General features: G+C 41.7%; 1 long non-coding RNA gene across 6 annotated transcripts in view; it reads right to left on the minus strand.

Annotated features, from left to right (window-relative positions):
• The window catches only part of LOC112135741 (uncharacterized), a 145,478-nt gene that overhangs the window by 112,710 nt on the left and 11,617 nt on the right, over positions 1 to 21,151 (minus strand). The window contains exon 4 of one of the 6 annotated variants that reach the window (XR_002916971.2): positions 12,687 to 12,977. The exons of the other annotated variants lie outside the window; for them this stretch is intronic. This is a non-coding gene — a long non-coding RNA (uncharacterized LOC112135741). Of the gene's footprint in view, positions 1 to 12,686; positions 12,978 to 21,151 lie in introns of those variants that run through there. 6 annotated transcript variants of the gene reach the window in all.

Here is a 21,151-nt window from a genome sequence, read left to right on the forward strand (position 1 = left end):
TTGGTATCCATGAGGCCAAGAACCCCAGGTCAGAGAACAAGAGGCTTGCTGCCATCATGGAAGCGGCCTGCCACCATCTTGGGAGCTCTAAGAACAAGGACCCCCTGGTAACACTTTGGCAACCATGAAGGGACCTCCAAAGTGCTTTCACTTGCTATTCTGTCCTATCCTTCCTTAGAATTGGAGGAAAATACTGGGCATCTGTCAGACAGTTAAAAACGATTAGGGCAGCCACCAGACTTAAGACTCAAGTGTGAGGCTGTTTGGGGAAGGGCTTTCTAACAACCCCCAGCCCTTCTGGGTTGGGAACGTTGGTCTGCTTGGAACCAGCTTCCACTTTCAATTTCCCTGGGGAAGCCGAGGGCTGACTAGAGGCAGAAAGCTGTCATCCCAAACTCCCGGCATTAGCCAGTTGAGATCATGGCACAGCCAGAAGTCTCTACTCAACAGTCGCCCATGTGTGCGCCCCATCTTTCCTTCTGACCCATACCTCCTGGGTCCTGACCACAACTTTCTTGAAAGTGTAGCCCCAAAATTCTCCTTACCTCTGAATCTACTTCCTCCAAAGTATCTCTGAATCCCTGCCTCCTAGATACAAATGCTTCAGATTTTCACTTCCTCTCCCAAGTATTAGTATCTCCAAAGGGATCTAAGGAAGCTCTACGCTGCATCCTTAGGCCCCTAGGCTATGAACCCAGGGAGTCTTGTCTCTGGTGTCCCTCCCAATTTAGGCATACAGCTCTCGACATGGGCAGTTATGTGGGACCTGTTCCACACCACCCTTGCCAGGGCCTTAGAACTGATAACCCAGTACTGTAACAACTGGAACTAGGTCTACAACAACATAATAGATCAGGATAAAAGCAAATTGAGTAAATAAAAGAGAGACTCATAGTCCTATAGTGGCAAATGGGGGCAACAAGCGAACATCCTTCCACTGTGTTTCCAAAATCCATCTACAAAGACAGAAAGGAGAAAGAGAGAAAGAGAAAGATAGAAGTAGTAAAGAAAAAAGTGTACCCTATTTCTTTAAAAGCCAGGGTAAATTTAAAACCTATAATTGATAATTGAAGGTCTTCTCTGTGACCCCATAACACTCCAATACCATTTTGTCGTCAGTGTAAACAAGGGCGTAGCCCGAAAGCACTGAAGCCACTGAAAACCAGTAGACTTCCTATCAAAAATCCTTAACCCAGGAACCTGTGGATGGCCCAAATGCATTCAGTCTGTAGCAGCAACGGCTTTGCTAACAGAAGAAAGCAGAAAAATAACCTTTAGAAGAAACCTCATTGTGAGCACACCTCACCAGTTCAGAACTATCCTAAGTCAAAAAGCAAAAGGGTAGCTTACTAACCCAAAAATCTTAAAGTATGGGGCTATTCTGCTAGAAAAAGGTGATTTAACATTAACCACAGCAAATTCCATTAACCTAGCAGATTTCCTAACAGGGGATTTAAATCTTCATTACCATACAAAGGTCTGACTAGATCTAGCAGAAACTACCTTCAAGACAGGATGTAGATGGTTCCTCCCGGGTGACTGAGGGAAAAAAAAACCCACAATGGGTATGCAGTAATTGATAGGGAGACTCTTGTGGAAGCTGAGTTAGGAAAATTGCCTAATAATTGGTCTGCTCAAATGTGGGAGCTGTTTGCACTGGGCCAACCCTTAAAGTACTTACAGAATCAAAAAGCCCAGTGTAGACCCTCACTGGGATGCAGAATACATGGAGATCGGTGCCACAGACATTTACTAACTTGCATGCTAGAAGGACTAAGGAAAACCAGGAAGACGCCTATACATTATTCAATGGTGTCCACTATAACACAGGGAAAGGAAGAAAATCCTACTACCTTTCTGGAGAGACTAAGGGAGGCACTGAGGAAACATGCCTCTCTGTCATCGGACTCTATTGAAGGCCAACTAATCTTAAAGGATAAGTTTATCACTCAGTTAGCTGCAGACATTAGAAAAAACATCAAAAGTCCACCTTAGGACCAGAGCAAAACTTAGAAACCCTATTGAATTTCACAACCTCGGTTTTCTATAATAGAGATCAGGAAGAGCAGGCAGAAGGGGACAAAAGAGATAAGAAAAAGGCCACCACTTTAGTCATGGCCCTCAGGCAAGCAGACATTGGAGGCTCTGGAACACGGAAAGTCTGGGCAAATCGAATGCCTAATAGGGCTTGCTTCCAGTGCAGTCTACAAGGACACATTTAAAAAGATTGTCAGATGAAATAAGCCACCCCCTCATCCATGCCCCTTATGTCATGGGAATCACTGGAAGACCCACTGCCCCAGGGGACGAAGGTCCTCTGAGTCAGAAGCCACTAACCCGATGATTGAGCAGCAGGACTGAGGGTGCCCGGGGCAAGCACCAGCCCATGCCATCACCCTCACAGAGCCCCAGGTATGCTTGATTATTGAGGGCCAGGAGGTTAACTGTCTCCTGGACACTGATGTGGCCTTCTCAGTCTCACTCTCCTGTCCCGGACAACTGTCCTCCAGACCTGTCACTATCCGAGGGGTCCTAGTGTGTCTGGAATTGGTGGGTTCTTGGTCTCACTGACTTCAAGAATGAAGCAGCAGACGCTCACGGTGAGTGTTACAGTTCTTAAAGGTGGTGTGTCCGGAGTTTGTTCCCTCTGATGTTCGGATGTGTTCGGAGTTTCTTCCTTCTGGTGGGGTTCATGGTCTCGCTGGCTCAGGAGTGAAGCTGCGGACCTTCACGGTGAGTGTTAACAGCTCTTAAGGCGGCACGTCTGGAGTTGTTCATTCCTCCTGGTGGGTTCGAGGTCTCGCTGGCTTCAGGAGTGAAGCTGCAGACCTTCGTGGTGAGTGTTACAGCTCATAAAGGCAGTGTGGACCCAAAGAGTGAGCAACAGCAAGACTTATTGCAAAGAGCAAAAGAACAAAGCTTCCACAGTGTGGAAGGGGACCCGAGCGGGTTGCCACTGCTGGCTGGGGCAGCCTGCTTTTTTATTCTCTTATCTGGCCCCACCCACATCCTGCTGATTGGTCCATTTTACAGAGAGCTGAGTGGTCTGTTTTGACAGGGCACTGATTGGTGTGTTTACAATCCCTGAGCTAGACACAAAGGTTCTCCACGTCCCCACTAGAGTAGCCAGATACAGAGTATCGATTGGTGTATTCACAAACCCTGAGCTAGACACAGGGTGCTGATTGGTGTGTTTACAAACCTTGAGCTAGATACAGCGTGCCGATTGGTGTATTTACAATCCCTTAGCTAGACATAAAGGTTCTCCAAGTCCCCACTGGAGTCAGGAGCCCAGCTGGCTTCACCCAGTGGATCCTGCACCGGGGCCACAGGTGGAGCTGCCTGTCAGTCCCGTGCCATGCACCCACACTCCTCAGCCCTTGGGTGGTCGATGGGACTGGGCACCGTGGAGCAGGGGGCAGTGCTTGTTGGGGAGGCTTGGGCCACACAGGAGCCCACGGGGGGTGGGGGTGGAGGCTCAGGCATGGCAGGCTGCAGGTCCCAAGCCCTGCCCCGTGGGGAGGCAGCTAAGGCCTGGCGAGAACTCGAGCACAGCAGCTGCTGGCCCAGGTGCTAAGCCCCTCACTGCCTGGGGCAGGCGGGGCCAGCTGGCTGCTCTGAGTGTGGGGGCCCGCCAAGCCCACGCCCACCTGGAACTCGCGCTGGCCCGCAAGTGCCACGCCCAGCCCTGGTTCCCAGCCGCACCTTTCCCTCCACACCTCCCTGCAAGCTGAGGGAGCCAGCTCCGGCCTTGGCCAGCCAGAAAGGGGCTCCCACAGTGCAGCAGTGGGCTGAAGGGCTCCTCAAGTGCCGCCAAAGTGGGAGACCAGGCAGAGGAGGCGCTGAGAGCGAGTGAGGGCTGCGAGGGCTGCCAGCACACTGTCACCTCTAACTAGGATAGCCAGTCACTAGATACTTCTCCCAGCCACTAAGTTGTGACTGAAGAAATTTTCACATGCTTTTCTAATTATGCCTGAAAGCCTCACTCTCTTGTTAGGGAGAGACATTCTAGCAAAAGCAGGGGCCATTATCCACCTGAACACAGGAGAAGGAACACCCATTTGTTGTCCCCTGCTTGAGGAAAAAATTAATCCTGAAGTCTGGGCAACAGAAGGACAATACGGATGAGCAAAGAATGCCCATCCTGTTCAAGTTAAACTAAAGGATTCCGCCTCCTTTCCCTACCAAAGGCAGTACCCCCTTAGACACAAGGCACAACAAGGACTCCAAAAGATTGTTAAGGACCTAAAAGCCCAAGGCCTAGTAAAACCATGCAATAGCCCCTGCAATACTCCAATTTTAGGAGTACAGAAACCTAATGGACAGTGGAGGTTAATGCAAGATCTCAGGATTATCAATGAGGCCACTGTCCCTCTATACCCAGCTGTACCTAACCCTTATACTCTGCTTTCCCAATACCAGAGGAAGCAGAGTGGTTTACAGTCCTGGACCTTAAGGATGCCTTTTTCTGCCTACCTGTACATCCTGACTGTCGATTCTTGTTTGCCTTTGAAGATCCTTTGAACCCAACGTCTCAGCCCACCTGGACTGTTTTACCCCAAGGGTTCAGGGATAGCCCCCATCTATTTGGCCAGGCATTAGCCCAAGACTTGAGCCAGTTCTAATACCTGGACACTCTCGCATTTTGGTAAGTGGATGATTTACTTTTAGCCACCCGTTCAGAAACCTTGTACCATCAAGCCACCCAAGCGCTCTTAAATTTCCTTTCCATGGCTACACGGTTTCCAAACCAAAGGCTCAGCTCTGCTCACAGCAGGTTAAATACTTAGGGCTAAAATTATCCAAAGGCACCAGGGCCCTCAGTGAGGAATGTATCCAGCCTATACTGGCTTATCCTCATCCCAAAAAACCCTAAAGCAACTAAGAGCGTTCCTTGGCATAACAGGCTTCTGCCGAATATGGATTCCCAGGTATGGCAAAACAGCCAGGCCATTATATACACTAATTAAGGAAACTCAGAAAGCCAATACCCATTTAGTAAGATGGACACCTGAAGCAGAAGTGGCTTTCCAGGCCCTAAAGAAGGCCCTAATCCAAGCCCTAGTGTTAAGCTTGCCAACGGGGCAAAACTTTTCTTTATATGTCACAGAAAAAAAAAGGAATAGCTCTAGAGTCCTTACACAGGTCTGAGGGACCAGCTTGCAACCCGTGGCATACCTGAGTAAGGAAACTGATGTAGTGGCAAAGGGTTGGCCTCACTGTTTACAGGTAGTGGTGGCAGTAGCAGTCTTAGTATCTGAAGCAGTTAAAATAATACAGGGAAGAGATCTTACTGTGTGGACATCTCATGATGTAAATGGCATACTGACTGCTAAAGGAAACTTGCTGTCAGACAACTCTTTGCTAAAATATCAGGCTCTATTACTTGAAGGGCCAGTGCTGCGACTGTGCACTTGTGCAACTCTTAACCTAGCCACATTTCTTCCAGACAATAAAGGAAAGATAGAACATAACTGTTAACAGGTGATTGCTCAAACCTATGCCACTCGAGGGAACCTTCTAGAGGTTCCCTTGACTGATCCTGACCTCAACTTGTATACTGATGGAAGTTCCTTTGTAGAAAAAGGACTTCTAAAAGTCAGGTATGCAGTGGTCAGTGATAATGGAATACTTGAAAGTAATCCCCTCACTTCAGGAACTAGCGCTCAGCTGGCAGAACTAATAGCCCTCATTCGGGCACCAGAATTAGGAGAAAGAAAAAGGGTAAATATATATACAGACTCTAAGTATGCTTACCTAGTCCTCCATTGCCCACACAGCAATATGGAGAGAAAAGGAATTCCTAGCTTCCTAGGGAACACCCATCAAACATCAGGAAGCCATTAGGAGATTATTATTGGCTGTACAGAAACCTACAGAGGTGGCAGTCTTACACTGCCAAGGTCATCAGAAAGGAAAGGAAAGGGAAATAGAAGGGAACTGCCAAGCGGATATTGAAGCCAAAAGAGCTGCTAGGCAGGACTCTCCATTAGAAATGCTTATAGAAGGACCCCTAGTATGGGGTAATCCCCTCCAGGAAACCAAGCTCCAGTACTCAGCAGGAGAAATAGAATGGGGAACCTCACAAGGACATAGTTTCCTCCCCTCAGGATGGCTAGCCACCAAAGAAGGAAAAATACTTTTGCCTGCAGCTAACCAATGGAAATTACTTAAAACCCTTCACCAAACCTTTCACTTAGGCATTGATAGCACCCATCAGATGGCCAAATTACTATTTACTGGACCAGGCCTTTTCAAAACTATGAAGCAGACAGGCAGGGCCTGTGAAGTGTGCCAAAGAAATAACTCCCTGCACTTCAGGCCATACATTTCAATCCCTGTATCTTTAACCTCCTTGTTAAGTTTGTCTATTCCAGAATCGAAGCTGCAAAACTACAGATCTTCAAGTGGAGCCCCAGATGTAGTCCATGACTAAGATCTACCGCAGACCTCTGGACCGGCCTGCTAGCCCATGCTCCAATGTTGATGACATAGAAGGCACCCCTCCTGAGGAAATCTCAACTGCACGACCCCCATTATGCCCCAGTTCAGCAGGAAGCAGTTACAGCAGTCATCGGCCAACCTCCCCAACAGCACTTGGGTTTTCCTGTTGAGAGGTGGGGACTGAGAGACAGGAGTAGCTGGGTTTCCTAGGCTGACTAAGAATCCCTAAGCCTAGCTGGGAAGGTGACCACATCCACCTTTAAACATGGGGCTTGCAACTTAGCTCACACCCGCCCAGTCACGTAGTAAAGAGAGCTCACTAAAATGCTAATTAGGCAAAAACAGGAGGTAAAGAAATAGCCAGTCATCTATCACCTGAGAGCATGGGGGAGGGACAATGATCAGGTTACAAGCCCAGGCATTTGAGCCACCAACGGCAACCCCCTTTGGGTCCCCTCTCATTTTATGAGAGCTCTGTTTTCCCTCTATTAATCTTGCAACTGCAAAAAAACAAAAACAAAACAAAAAAACAGTATGAAGGTCCCTCACAAAATTAAAAACAAAACTACCATATGAGCCAGCAATCTTACCAGTGAGTATATATCCAAAGGATATGAAATCAGAATGGTGAAGAGATATCTGCACTCCCATGTTCACTGCAGCATTATTCACAATAACCAAGTTATGAAACCAACTTAACTGTCCATCAACAGATGAATGGATAAAGAAAATGCGGTACATATACACAATGGAATAGTATACACTCTTTAAAAAGAAGGAAATTCTGTCAATTGCTACAACGCAGATGAACCTAGAGAATATTATGTTAAGTGAAATAAGCCATATACAGAAAGACAAATACCACATGATCTCACTCATATGTGAATCTAAAAAAGTTGAGTTTGGCTGGACACAGTGGCTCATGCCTGTAATCTCAGCACTTTGGGAAGCTGAGGCGGGTGGATCACTTGAGGTCAGGAGTTCAAGACCAGCCTGTCCAACATGGTGAAACCTCATCTCTACTAAAATACAAAAATTTCAATTTTTTAAAATAAAAAATTTCAATTTCTAATTGCTGCTATTGTATATAAATACTATTAAATTTGTAAATGTACAATAACATCAAAAAGTATGAAACAGGGATAAATTTGACAATAGATATTTAATATTTGGTTACTTCAAACTACAAAATATTGCTGAGAAAAATTAAAGAAGATCTAAGTAAATGAAGTGATACATTGCATTAATGAATAGCAAGATTCTATATTGTTAAGATGTAAACAGTACTCCCCAGATTGATCTATGGATTCAATGCATACCCAGTAAAAATCTACATAGGCATTTTTTGGAGAAATTGACAAAGTGATTCTAAAATTTATAGGACAATGGAAAGGCACTGGAATACTCAACACACTTTGAAAAAGTAGAATAAAGTTGGAGAATATACTACCTGATTTCAAGACATTATAAAGTTGTAACAATCATGACACTGTGGTATTGAAGTCAGAAAGATAAATAGATCTACGGAACAGAATAGAGAGTCAACTGATTTTTGACAAAGGAGCAAAGGCAATTAAATAGACAAAGGAGAGTTTTCCAATAAATGGTTCTGGAACAATTGTATATTCATAGGCAAAAAAAGTGAACTTCAATCCATAACTCACAACATATTACAAAAAATAACTCAATTTGGATTATACACCTAAATGTAAAACCTACAATTACAAAACTTTAAGAAGTATTTGTTTGCTAAGTAATTTAAGTTACAAATATAACATTTCAACTCTAAGTACTTCAGCATATATCTGAAAAATTGATTATTGTATTTATTCATGTTATTGCTATATCCAATAAAGTTAAAACTGACACCGTAACATTACCTAATATACAGTCTATATTCAAATTCCCTTAATTGACCCAGTAATATTCTTTTCTTGCTATTTATTTCAACCCAAGATCAAACCCAGGATTACAGACGAATTTAGTTTTCATGTTTCTTTATCTCTTGTAATATAGAACAGTTCCCTCCTTCCAACCTTTACTCACTTTATGACATGGACATTTTTCAAAAGCCCATATCTGTGGTCTTAACGAGTGCTCAACAATCTGGATTTTTCTGATTGGTTATTGCTGTTTGGATGCAGGTTAAATATTTCAGCAAGTATACTACATAAGTGATGTTGTACACTTCCCATTTCATCCCAGCCAATACAACTAACATCATTTTGTCCCATTGGTAAAGCTAAGTGTTAATCATTTATTTAGGTGGCATCTGCTGAATGTCTCCATTTGGAATATGCCTTTTCCATTTGTAATCGATAGCAATCTGTGATGTAACACTCTGAGATGTATGGATAATACTCTGCTCTCTATTAGCAATTTATCATTGATGATTTTTACCTGAATCTGTTATTGCATAAACGTTGCAAAATGGTATATCTGTAAATTTATCATCCTTCTACATATATTAGTTGGTATTGTTTTGTAAAGGAGAATTTTCCTCCGTCCTCCTGTCTTTTCTTTAGTATCACTATACACATGGATTTTTAAAAATTCAATGCATTATATCCAATTATATTATTGTTATATATAATAAGTAATCACATATTATAATTAATGTGTTACATGTTATTGAGATTCTCAAACTGTCTCAAATGTGGCCACTGGAAGCCCCATCAAGCCTGTTCCTGTGTTCTTTAGACATCTTTTTTTTTTGAGACAGAGTCTGGCTCTGTCATCCTCACTAGAGTGCAGTGGCGTGATCTTGGCTCACTGCAGCCTCCAGCTCCTGGGCTCAAGCCATCCTCCCACCTCAGCTTCCCTAGTAGCTGTGACTACAGGCACGCACTACCATGCCTGGCTAATATTTTGTATTTTTTGTAGAGATGGGGTCTTGCCATGTTGTCCAGGCTGGTCTTGAACTCCTGGACTCAAGCGACCTGCCCATCTAAGCCTCACAAAATGCTGGGATTACAGGCGTGAGCCACCGCATCCTACCTAGACATGTCTTTTCCAGTCTTTGAGCACTCCCTTGATTTCTGACACTAAATATTCCAGGGTTGTCTTGTGGTTTCCTTTCTCCAAACTTAGAATTAGCCATTTGCCCAAAAAGTTCTGTTGTCTTTAGTGAAGAATGATAGCTGGAAACCCAGATCTAGTTTCCAGGTGTGCTTAATGCTACTGGTACAGAGCTCATCATGGTATCCTCCAGTTTCAGAGTTCCTCCTAACTTTTCCCCATTTATATTTAAATCTCTTTTCTTAAACAGGGAAAACCTAAGTTCCCAACTGTCTGAACACAATTTTTTCTCTAGCCTGCAATACAAATAAAATTATTTCAGTACTCTAATGCCACTTCTAATAACAAATCTACTATTTCAGATTTTATTGCAGATCTTTGAGTCCATAGATGGATCCCATTCAGATTACTATGTTCAAAAGTTACTTTCATTCTTTTTACCTGCATCATTATGTTATCAACTTGTCAAGTGGTTAGGTTTTTTATTTTCTGAATGTATTCAATTGTAAGGTTTGCTTCTTTCAACTTTTCAATTTATTTCTGAAATTGTAAAACATTCATATGACTCAAAAATTCAAACTGCATAAAAAGATATACTCAGGGATATCACACTCCCCTCCCTGTCTTATCTAGCTCATTACCCTGCTCCCCTCCCTCCCCCAGTCACCTCAGGTCATTATTTGCATTTTTGGTTTATCCTTCTTGTGTTTACTTTTTACAAAAATATGCAAATACATACACATATTTTTATTTCTCCTTCTTTCTGACATAGATAAAACTTACTACATATACTCTGTGGCATGTTGCTTTTTTCCACAAGAGTATATCCAGGAGATTGTTTCATATTGGGACACAGAGGCTTTCCACAGTATTTTTTTTCTGAGACAGAGTCTCACTTTGTCACCCAGGCCAGAATACAGGAGCGCCATCTCAGTTCACTGCAGCCTCGACCTCCAATGTTCAAGCCATCCTCCTGCCTTGGCCCCCGCCAAGTGGCTGCAACTACAGGCCAATGCCACCACGCCTGGCTAATTTTGGTATTTTTAGTAGAGATGGGGTTTTGCCATGTTGGCGAGGTTGGTCTCAAACTCCTGAGCTCAAGCCATCCTCCGTCCTTGGCCTCCCAAAGTGCTGATGCACCACCATGCCCAGCCAGCTTTCCTCAGTTTTTTTGTGGGTACATCATACTCCACTGTGTGAATATATCATAGTTCACCATTCTCCTACAGCAGGAAATTAGTTTGTTTCCATTTTTGTTCCTTTTTTGTGAATAATTTTAATTCTATATATATATCTGTGTATATATATGTGTGTGTATATATGTGTGTATATGTGTGTGTATGTGTGTGTATATAGATACATATATGTATCTATATACACATATATACTTATGAATATACATACATATATACACACATATATATTTATGTATATACATAAATATATACACACATATATATGTATATACATAAATATACACATATACATATATATTTAGGTGTATATATAAATAGACACATATATTTAGGTGTATATATAAATAGACACATATATATTTAGGTGTATATATAAATAGACACATATATATTTAGGTGTATACATAAATATATATACACACATATATTTAGGTGTATACATAAATATATATACACACATATATATTTATGTATATACATAAATATATATACACACATATATACTTATGTATATACATAAATATATATACACACATATATGTGTGTGTATATAAATATATATACACACATATGTGTGTATATAAATATATATACACACATATGTGTGTATATAAATATATATACACACATATGTGTGTATATAAATATATATACACACATGTGTGTATATAAATATATATACACACATGTGTGTATATAAATATATATACACACATGTGTGTATATATAAATATAGACACATATATGTGTATGTATACATAAATATATATACACATATATTTATGTATATATATACACACATATTTATGTATATATATAAATATATACATACATATATGTATATATACACACATATATTTGTATCTATAAATATATACACACATATGTGTGTGTATATATAAATATAAATATACACATATATATTTATGTATATACACAATATATATACACATATATTGTGTATATACATAAATATATATATATACACATATATGTATATACATAAATATATATACACATATATTATGTATATACACAATATATATATACACATATATTATGTATATACACAATATATATATACACATATATTATGTATATACATGATATATATACACATATATTATGTATATACATGATATATATACACATATATATCATGTATATACATGATATATACACACATATATTTATGTATATACATGATATATATACACGTATATATCATGTATATACATATATATACACATATGTATATACATAATATATATACACATATATATTATGTATATACATAATATATATATACACATATATATTTATGTATATATATAAATGTATATATATATGTTATTTTTTTGAGACGGAGTCTCACTCTGTTGCCCAGGCTGGAGTGCAGTGGAGCAATCTCGGCTCACTGCAACCTTTGTCTCCCAGGTCCAAGCAATTCTCCTGTCTCAGCCTCCCAAGTAGCTGGAACTACAGGTGCCTGCCACCACACCTAGCTAATATTTGTATTTTTGGTAGAGACGAAATTTCATCATATTGGTCAGGCTGGTGTCAAACCTCTGACCTCAGATGATCCACCCACCTTGGACTCACAAAGTGCTGGGATTACAAGCATCTGTTTTTGTGGAAATACGTTTCCAGAGTTATGTGTCCATGAGTGTCTGAGTCTGCTAGGGCTGCCATAAAAAAATACCACAGATTGGGCCAGGCATGGGTAGCTCACGCCTGTAATCCCAGCACTTCGGGAGGCCGAGGCGGGCGGATCACAAGGTCAGCAGATCAAGACCATGCTGGCTAACATGGTGAAACCCCCTCTCTACCAAAAATACAAAAAATTAGCCAGGCATGGTGGCGGGTGCCTGTAGGCCCAGCTACTAGGGAGGCTGAGGTAGGAGAATGGTGTGAACCCGGGAGGTGGAGCTTGCAGTGAGCCAAGATAGCGCCACTGCACTCCAGCCTGGGTGACAGAGTGAGACTCCGTCTCACAAAAAAAAAACAAAAAACAAACAAAAACCCCAAAAAACCCACAGATTATATGGCTTAAATAATTCGAATGTATTTTTTCACAGTTCTGGATGCTGGAATTCCGAGATCAAGGTGGCAGCAAAGTGGATTTCTTCTCAGGCCTCTCTCATTGGCTTGTAGATGGCTAACTTCTCCCTGTGTCTTCTCTTCACATGGTCTCTGTGTATTGTCTGTGTCCTAATGTCTTACTACAAGATTGGATTAGGGCCCACCCAGATGATCTCACTTTACCTTAGTTAACGTCTTTAAAGGCTCTGTCCACAAATACAGTCACATTCTGAGGTACTGGGGGTAAAGATGTCAACATATAAATGTGACAGGAACACAATTCAGTTCTTAACAAAGAGTAAATGCTGGTATTGTTAAATTCACTTCATTGGGTTTATACAAGCTTGCACTATCACCAGCAATCAAGTGCTTCTTTTTATTTGTTTATTTTTAAATACAGCTGAAAAAACTACTGCTTAGCAGCAACCACACTAAAAGTATTTCCTTTCATATTAGAGGCTATAATTTTATTTCTTCTATTTCAGCTCTCCTTGCCTAGATGATCACGTTTGAGTTTCACAAATTTCACGTTATATTGACATAATTTTCCTTTTCAAGAATTGCATATGAGGTACTTAATGTTACAGAAACACTTTTTGTGGCAGGCCAGGATGGATTTTAAGTTGTCGTGACTCAGATGTCTTCCCTTGAATCTGGATGTTGTTTCCCAAGGAATCCTTGCCCTGAATAGCTCCTCTACTATAATAATGATTCTGAGAGTGGGACACGTGGGTTTTCTAAACTAATGAAAATGTGTCAACCTGGAGTTGCATCCTAAAGTCGCTGAGTTTTCAAGTCTATGTGAGGAAGAGAGGAAGCGAGTACACTCTATTCTAAAAGAGCATAAAACGAAAAACATTTTAGGGTACGAGAAAGAAAGACTAAGTGCAGTACTTCCTGATCATTGTCCCTTGCATTATCGGTGTATCATGAAAAATAAATTCTCATTCTAGGGATTATGACTTCATGTGGAGGCATTAACACTGCAAGAGATTTATAGCTATCTCTGGTCTCCTGCATTTTGATACCACAGGGTTACCTTTGCCAATTCTCACAGGTGAGTTCTCTTTACGGTCTGTTCCTTTCCCTGCCATCAGCTTGCCCTTATTAAATAGAGCTTTACCTGTTAACTGTTCCCTACAATGGTTTTCTATTGATGAATAGTCTCATATTCTAGGCCTTTATTTTCCAAGTAAAATTTCATTCCAAAACCAGTTACAAACAAGTGTTCTGAATCGCTTTAATCTGTTTTAATTATAAAAGAAAACATCCTCACTATATCAAGTTTACATAGTACAGATGTCTACGAAAGTAAAAAGCAAAAGTTATTCTTTAACTCCAGAGGTAACTTATAATAGTATTTATATGTTTTTAAAAAATCTCAGTGAGGGAGCAGTTGGGAAATACACTGTCTTGCACTGTTGCTGGGTGTGTATGTTTGTTAACATCTCTGGAGATGCACATAATGTCAGAATTAGTGATTCAGTTTTAGAAATTTACTCTGCAGGTATAAGATTTATTCTCTTATATATACAAATATATATTTACAAAAGTTCACTGGAAGTATTGTTTGCATTAGTAACTATCTAAACACAATTCAAATGTTCACCAAAAAGAGGTTGTATAAACAAATAATAATACTCTTACTCAAGAGAATACTATAAAGCTTTTGATTTTTTTCTCAAGAGACAGGGTCTTGCCAAGATGCCCAGGGTAGATTAGAATTCAGGGGATCTTCTTGCCTCCCTGCCTCCCAAATAGCTGGGACTACAAGTGTGCACCACTACACCCAGCTGTTGATTTTTTTAACTCAGGTATATATGTTTACTAATATGCAAAGATGCTCAAAGCACAGTAAAGAGAAAAATCAAGTAACAGAGCTTGTAAGGGAAGGAAGCATGTGGGTACTTGTGACACCTCTGTAATATGCATAGAATTCTTCTAGAAAGATACACAACAAATGACTGTTTCTCTTGGCAGTGGGATTCAGGAGTTGGGGTAGTAGGTTGGAGGGTAGAACTTTTACTTCTTATTTTGTATTCTTCTTTAGTTTGACGGTTTTTTTTAAACCATGTGAATGTATTCCTTTTAAAATTAAAAAAATATATTTTAAAGAAGCAATTTCCATGGTCTGGACTTGACTTCTATTTACAGTCCCCTGTTAGGCAGAACATGATGCATTAGTTTTCCACTGTTTCCTGAAAAAATTTTTTCTACATCCTTTCTTTTTAATAGCCACTGTACATAATGAAAGAAAATGGTTGAGTCTTGTCTAAGTTATAGTACAACTGGTAGGGAAAAGAAAAACAAGTTGGGCTTTATATTACATAATTCTTTGTTCTGCTGTAGTAACACACATAAACTTCCAGGCAACATACCAAGATATGCTTAAGCAAAAAGGAAAAGAGCAAGAAATCTGAAGTGGAGAGCTTAGGCTGGAGACATGTAGAACATCTGACTACCCGATACCACATTCCTAATTGTTTGTTACATGTTTACTTTCTAGATCCTGGAGACGAGGAAATAGTTTTCTCATACCAAAACTACATTACAGTTGTAAAATGTGAATGCTTAGTTACCTAGTTATTGGGAAAGATTTGACTAGTATTTATTTGAGAAAGATCAAGAATGATTAGAACTCACTACATTGAGGTTTTATGAAAGAATATATGACCATCTTAGACTTACAAAATTTTTTACAGTTACACAGAGAGAAGTATAGGCTAAGTCTTGTATAGCTGGCCACAGCGAAAATCACACAGCATTGGACTGCAGGACCATCAGCATCTTATTTGGAGAATTTGTAGCTGTATCTCAGAGTTGCAACATATTATTGTTGGTCATGTCATTCCACGGTACTGACATCTTCTAAAAGTATTGGATGGCACATTTACATTAAAATAAAATGAATATTTAATTTCATTTTTAGAATACTTAGCAGTATTTTGCAATTCCCCTGGAGAACTGGCGGCTCCATGGGCTGCTGCAAAGCCAGGGCTAGCAATCCCTGCCAGAGAAGACCACTAGCATCAACTGCTTCTAAGAAGTCAGGAATGGTATGAAATGGAAGCAGAATATGTCACTGTCACTGCTTTGATTTGATTTTTTAAAATCAAGAATTGGCTTTCCCACGTAGGTACCAGAACAGTGCTACTGTTCAAATATTTCTTAAAACTCTGTACTGTCAATTATGGGAAAGCAAAGCCTGGGCCCTTTCCCTGCCCTCCCTGACCAATTCCAGCAAGGAAAACCATCTGTGTCCTGGCAAAGCCCAGAACAACTGAATGCTCTCTGCAACAAGAAACAGTTCCTCCCACCATTCCTCTGCCTCATCCAAATACAGCTGTTTGCTTCAGTCTGCAAGTGACTGAATGCACGGGCGGTTTTTGTGTCCATTGTGTGAAAACAAACTAACATTTGCAACCCACTTTAGAGTTTTCAAAGCATTTTTCCCTCTTCTATATCCTGTGCTCTTTCTTCACACACAACCACAAGTTATAGGTAAACTGAAGTTTTTATGATGTACTCAACCTTCCACCCTCCTCAGAGTGTCAAATCAGGTTGAAAATGAAATTGGTAAATATTTATTTGAGAATTATAGGAACATTTTTATGTTTTCTGAGAAATAATCAATTAAAATTGAATTTTAATCACATCCCCGCCTTCCAAAATGAGAGTGGAACTTCTGATGTTTTAAAATTTGACCAAACTAGTATCTATGCTGTTTTATTCTATTCAGTTCAATGGAGCAGTTATTTATTGAGCATTCACTGTGCACAGGGTATATGCCATACAACCTCAAGCAAGGCTGGTCATGGCTCTAGAAGGATCTTAGGGGTCTGTGGAGAACATTAGACAGTGAGGAAATGGGCTAGGGTGTGAGTGATCCTTTGAAATGTGGGAGCACAGGGTGCTGAGGGAGCTCCAGGAGGGACACTAACTCCATCTTGGGAGAACATTTCTCATGTGGCTTCACATCTTCACAGTATGTTAAGCAGAAACATACTGTTTGGATTATAGACAGTGGTGTGAAAGCATCCTGTTTGGGAAAAGCAAATGAAAACATGCATATTTTTCTCCTTGGCTTTGTCCATGTTCATCATGTTTTCTTCCAAGTTCCTCCTCTCATCTCATCATGGGCTTATGACTCCTCACGAGCTGCACAGGATGCTGGCTGTAAACAGAATCCTGGGAAAGGGTCTGAAAATGCCTGTGTAATGCCAGGGTGTGGGAAGCAAAGAGTGAAGGGTCCAGGCGGGGACACCAGGCGAGAGGAAGACACCCACAATACAGCTGGGTCTGGTTAGCAAAACAACTGAGGCCAGGGTAGGCAAGGTCAAAGGGCCCGAACCTTGCTAAGGATCAGACTGCTCAGTTGCGATGTTACTTTTGGGAATCTCTACTTGACCCTCTCCACCCCAGTACTGTCCTCCAAGCAGGGTTGAAGGACCCCTCTGGGCCTCCACAGAAACCTTGTTTCTCTCTCTGGTCACAAGAGCTTTGGGTGGGGCAATCCCCTGTTCACTTGTCACTCCTATTAAGCTGTAAGTGTGTAGACTTCAAGGCTGCTCTTTTATCTTCAGTGTCTTTCATACTGCCTGGCTCAGACTAGCTTCCGGAAAATATTTTCTTTTTTTTTTTTTTTTTTTTTCCTGAGACGGAGAATTGCTCTGTCGCCCAGGCTGGAGTGCAGTGGCATGATCTTAGCTCATGCAACCTCTGCCTCCAGAGTTTAAGCAATTCTCCTGCCTCAGCCTCCAGAGTAGCTGGGATTACAGGTGCGTGCCACCATGCCTGGCTAATTTTTTTGTATTTTGGTAGAGATGGGGTATCACCATGTTGGCCAGGCTGGTCTCAAACTCCTGACCTCGTGATCCGCCCACCTCGGCCTCCCAAAGTGCTGGGATTACAGGCATGAGCCACCATTTTTTTAATTAAAAAAAAACAAATACTGGGCTGGATGTCATGGCACACACCTGTAATCCCAGCACTTTGGAGGCTGAGGCTGGAGGACTGCTTGATGACCTGTAATCCCAGCACTTTGGAGGCTGAGGTGGGAGGACTGCTTGATGCCAAGAGATCATGATCAGCCTGGGAAACACAGTGAGAACCCTTTTCTAAAATAAAAAAATAAAATAAAATAAATTGCCTGGGTGTGGTGGCACGTGCCTGTAGTCATAGCTATTTGGGAGGCTAAGGTGGGAGGATGACTTGAGCCCAGGAGGTTGAGGCTACAGTGAGCTATGATTTTACCTGTGCACTCTAGCCTGGGTGAGAGAGTGAGACCTTGTCTCAAAATAATTAATTAAAACATGAAAAAATACTGGAAATCTTCAAATTAAATTACACAAACACACTTAATCCTACTGCTTTTAAAAAAAATACATTAAGATGTAAAAGTTCCCCTTTCATATCTTCCCTGTTTTCTTTGCTAAAACAGATATATCAATGTATACACTAATTGGTAGTTGAGTCAACTAATAAATGAGTGAATAAACACTCTTGTCTGTGTTGAGATCAAATCCTGGAAGGAGGCTCCCAGCTTTTGCATCTGGAAGTCTAAGCATTGGTCCCAAGTCAGGTGCAAATCCTACCCCCTTGAATTCAAGGCTGGCCATTCACTAGCCATAGCTGTAGCTGCTAGCTAGTAAGCTTCTGAGAGCACAAATTACGTTCTTTACCTCATATTACTACACACTGTTCCACCAAAAAAGTGGGGAGGGGTGCTCAATAGCTAGTTATTAAATAATGAATCAACAAACTGTCCCTGCCTTACCTGCCCAGCATTTTTCTCTTAAGGTGCAGTGAATAGAACTTGTATTAGTTTCCTATTGCTGCTCTAACAAGGTATCACAAACTTGAAGGCTTAAAACAACCCAAATGGCTAGGTGCAGTGGCTCAGACCTGTAATCCCAGCACTTCGGGAGGCCGAGACAGGTGGAACACCTGAGGTCAGGAGTTCGAGAACAACCTGGCCGGCACATGGCAAAACCTCGTCTCAACTAAAAAGACAAAAAAATTAGCCGGGTGTGGGGTGGAACCAAGATGGCCAAATAGGAACAGCTCCAGTCTACAGCTCCCAGTGTGAGCGACACAGGAGATGGGTGATTTCTACATTTCCAACTGAGGTACTGGGTTCATCTCACTGGGGAGTGCCAGACAGTGGGTGCAGGACAGTGGGTGCAGCGCACCGTGCGCGAGCCGAAGCAGGGTGAGGCATCGCCTCACCCGGGAAACTCAAGGGGTCAGGGAATTCCCTTTCCTAGTCAAAGAAAGGGGTGACAGATGGCACCTGGAAAATCGGGTCACTTCCACCCTAATACTGCGCTTTTCCAATGGGCTTAATATATGGCACACCAGGAGATTATATCCTGCAGCTGGCTCGGAGGGTCCTACACCCATGGAGCCTCGCTCATTGCTAGCACAGCAGTCTGAGATCAAGCTGCAAGGTGGCAGTGAGGCTGGGGGAGGGGCGCCCGCCATTGCCCAGGCTTGAGTAGGTAAACAAAGAGGCCGGGAAGCTCTAACTGGGTGAAGCCCACCACAGATCAAGGAGGCCTGCCTGCCTCTGTAGGCTCCACCTCTGGGGGCAGGGCACAGACAAACAAACGACAGCAATAACCTCTGCAGACTTAAATGTCCCTGTCTGACAGCTTTGAAGAGAGCAGTGGTTCTCCCAGCACGCAGCTTGAGATCTGAGAACGGGCAGACTGCCTCCTCAAGTGGGTCCCCAACCCCCGAGTAGCCTAACTGGGAGGCACCCCCCAGTAGGGGCAGACTGACACCTCACACGGCTGGGTACTCCTCTGAGACAAAACTTCCAGAGGAACGATCAGGCGGCAGCATTTGCGGTTCACCAATATCCACTGTTCTCCAGCCACCACTGCTGATACTCAGGCAAACAGGGTCTGGAGTGGACCTCCAGCAAACTCCAACCAACCTGCAGCTGAGGGTCCTGACTGTTAGAAGGAAAACTAACAAACAGAAAGGACATCCACGCCAAAAACCAATCTGTACGTCACCATCATCAAAGACCAAAGGTGGATAAAACCACAAAGATGGGGAAAAAACAGAGCAGAAAAATGAAACTCTAAAAATCAGAGTGCCTCTCCTCCTCTAAAGGAACACAGCTCCTCACCAGCAATGGAACAAAGCTGGATGGAGAATGACTTTGACGAATTGAGAGAAGAAGGCTTCAGAAGATCAAACTACTCCGAGCTAAAGGAGGAAGTTCGAACCAATGGCAAAGAAGTTAAAAACTTTGAAAAAAAATTAGATGAATGGATAACTAGAATAACCAATGCAGAGACGTCCTTAAAGGACCTGATGGAGCTGAAAACCACGGCACGAGAACTACGTGACGAATGCACAGCCTCAGTAACCGATACGATCAACTGGAAGAAAGGGTATCAGTGATGGAAGACAAAATGAATGAAATGAAACGTGAAGAGAAGTTTAGAGAAAAAGGAATAAAAAGAAACAAACAAAGCCTCCAAGAAATATGGGACTATGTGAAAAGACCAAATCTACCTCTGATTGGTGAATGGGCAAAAACTGGAAGCATTTCCTTTGAAAACTGGCACAAGACAGGGATGCCCTCTCTCACCACTCCTATTCAACATAGTGTTGGAAGTTCTGGCCAGGGCAATTAAGCAGGAGAAGGAAATAAAGGGCATTCAATTAGGAAAAGAGGAAGTCAAATTGTCCCTGTTTGCAGATGACATGATTGTATATCTAGAAAACCCCATTGTCTCAGCCCAAAATCTCCTTAAGCTGATAAGCAACTTCAGCAAAGTCTCAGGATACAAAATCAATGTGCAAAAATCACAAGCATTCTTATACACCAATAACAGACAAACAGAGAGCCAAATCATGAGTGAACTCCCATTCACAACTGCTTCAAAGAGAATAAAATACCTAGGAATCCAACTTACAAGGGATGTGAAGGACCTCTTCAAGGAGAACTACAAACCACTGCTCAATGAAATAAGAGAGGATACAAACAAATGGAAGAACAGTCCATGCTCATGGGTAGGAAGAATCAATACTGTGAAAATGGCCATACTGCCCAAGGTAATTTATAGATTCAATGCCATCCCCATCAAGCTACCAATGACTTTCTTCACAGAATTGGAAAAAACTACTTTAAAGTTCGTGTGGAACCAAAAAAGAGCCCACATTGCCAAGTCAATCCTAAGCCAAAAGAACAAAGCTGGAGGCATCATGCTACCTGACTTCAAACTATACTACAAGGCCACAGTAACCAAAACAGCATGGTACTGGTACCAAAACAGAGATATAGACCAATGGAACAGAACAGAGCCCTCAGAAATAATGCCACATATCTACAACTATCTGATCTTTGACAAACCTGACAAAAGCAAGCAATGGGGAAAGGATTCCCTATTTAA

The sequence above is a fragment of the Pongo abelii genome, chromosome 1, assembly GCF_028885655.2.
Source record: "Pongo abelii isolate AG06213 chromosome 1, NHGRI_mPonAbe1-v2.0_pri, whole genome shotgun sequence".
In the NCBI taxonomy this organism is placed as follows: Eukaryota; Metazoa; Chordata; class Mammalia; order Primates; family Hominidae; genus Pongo; species Pongo abelii.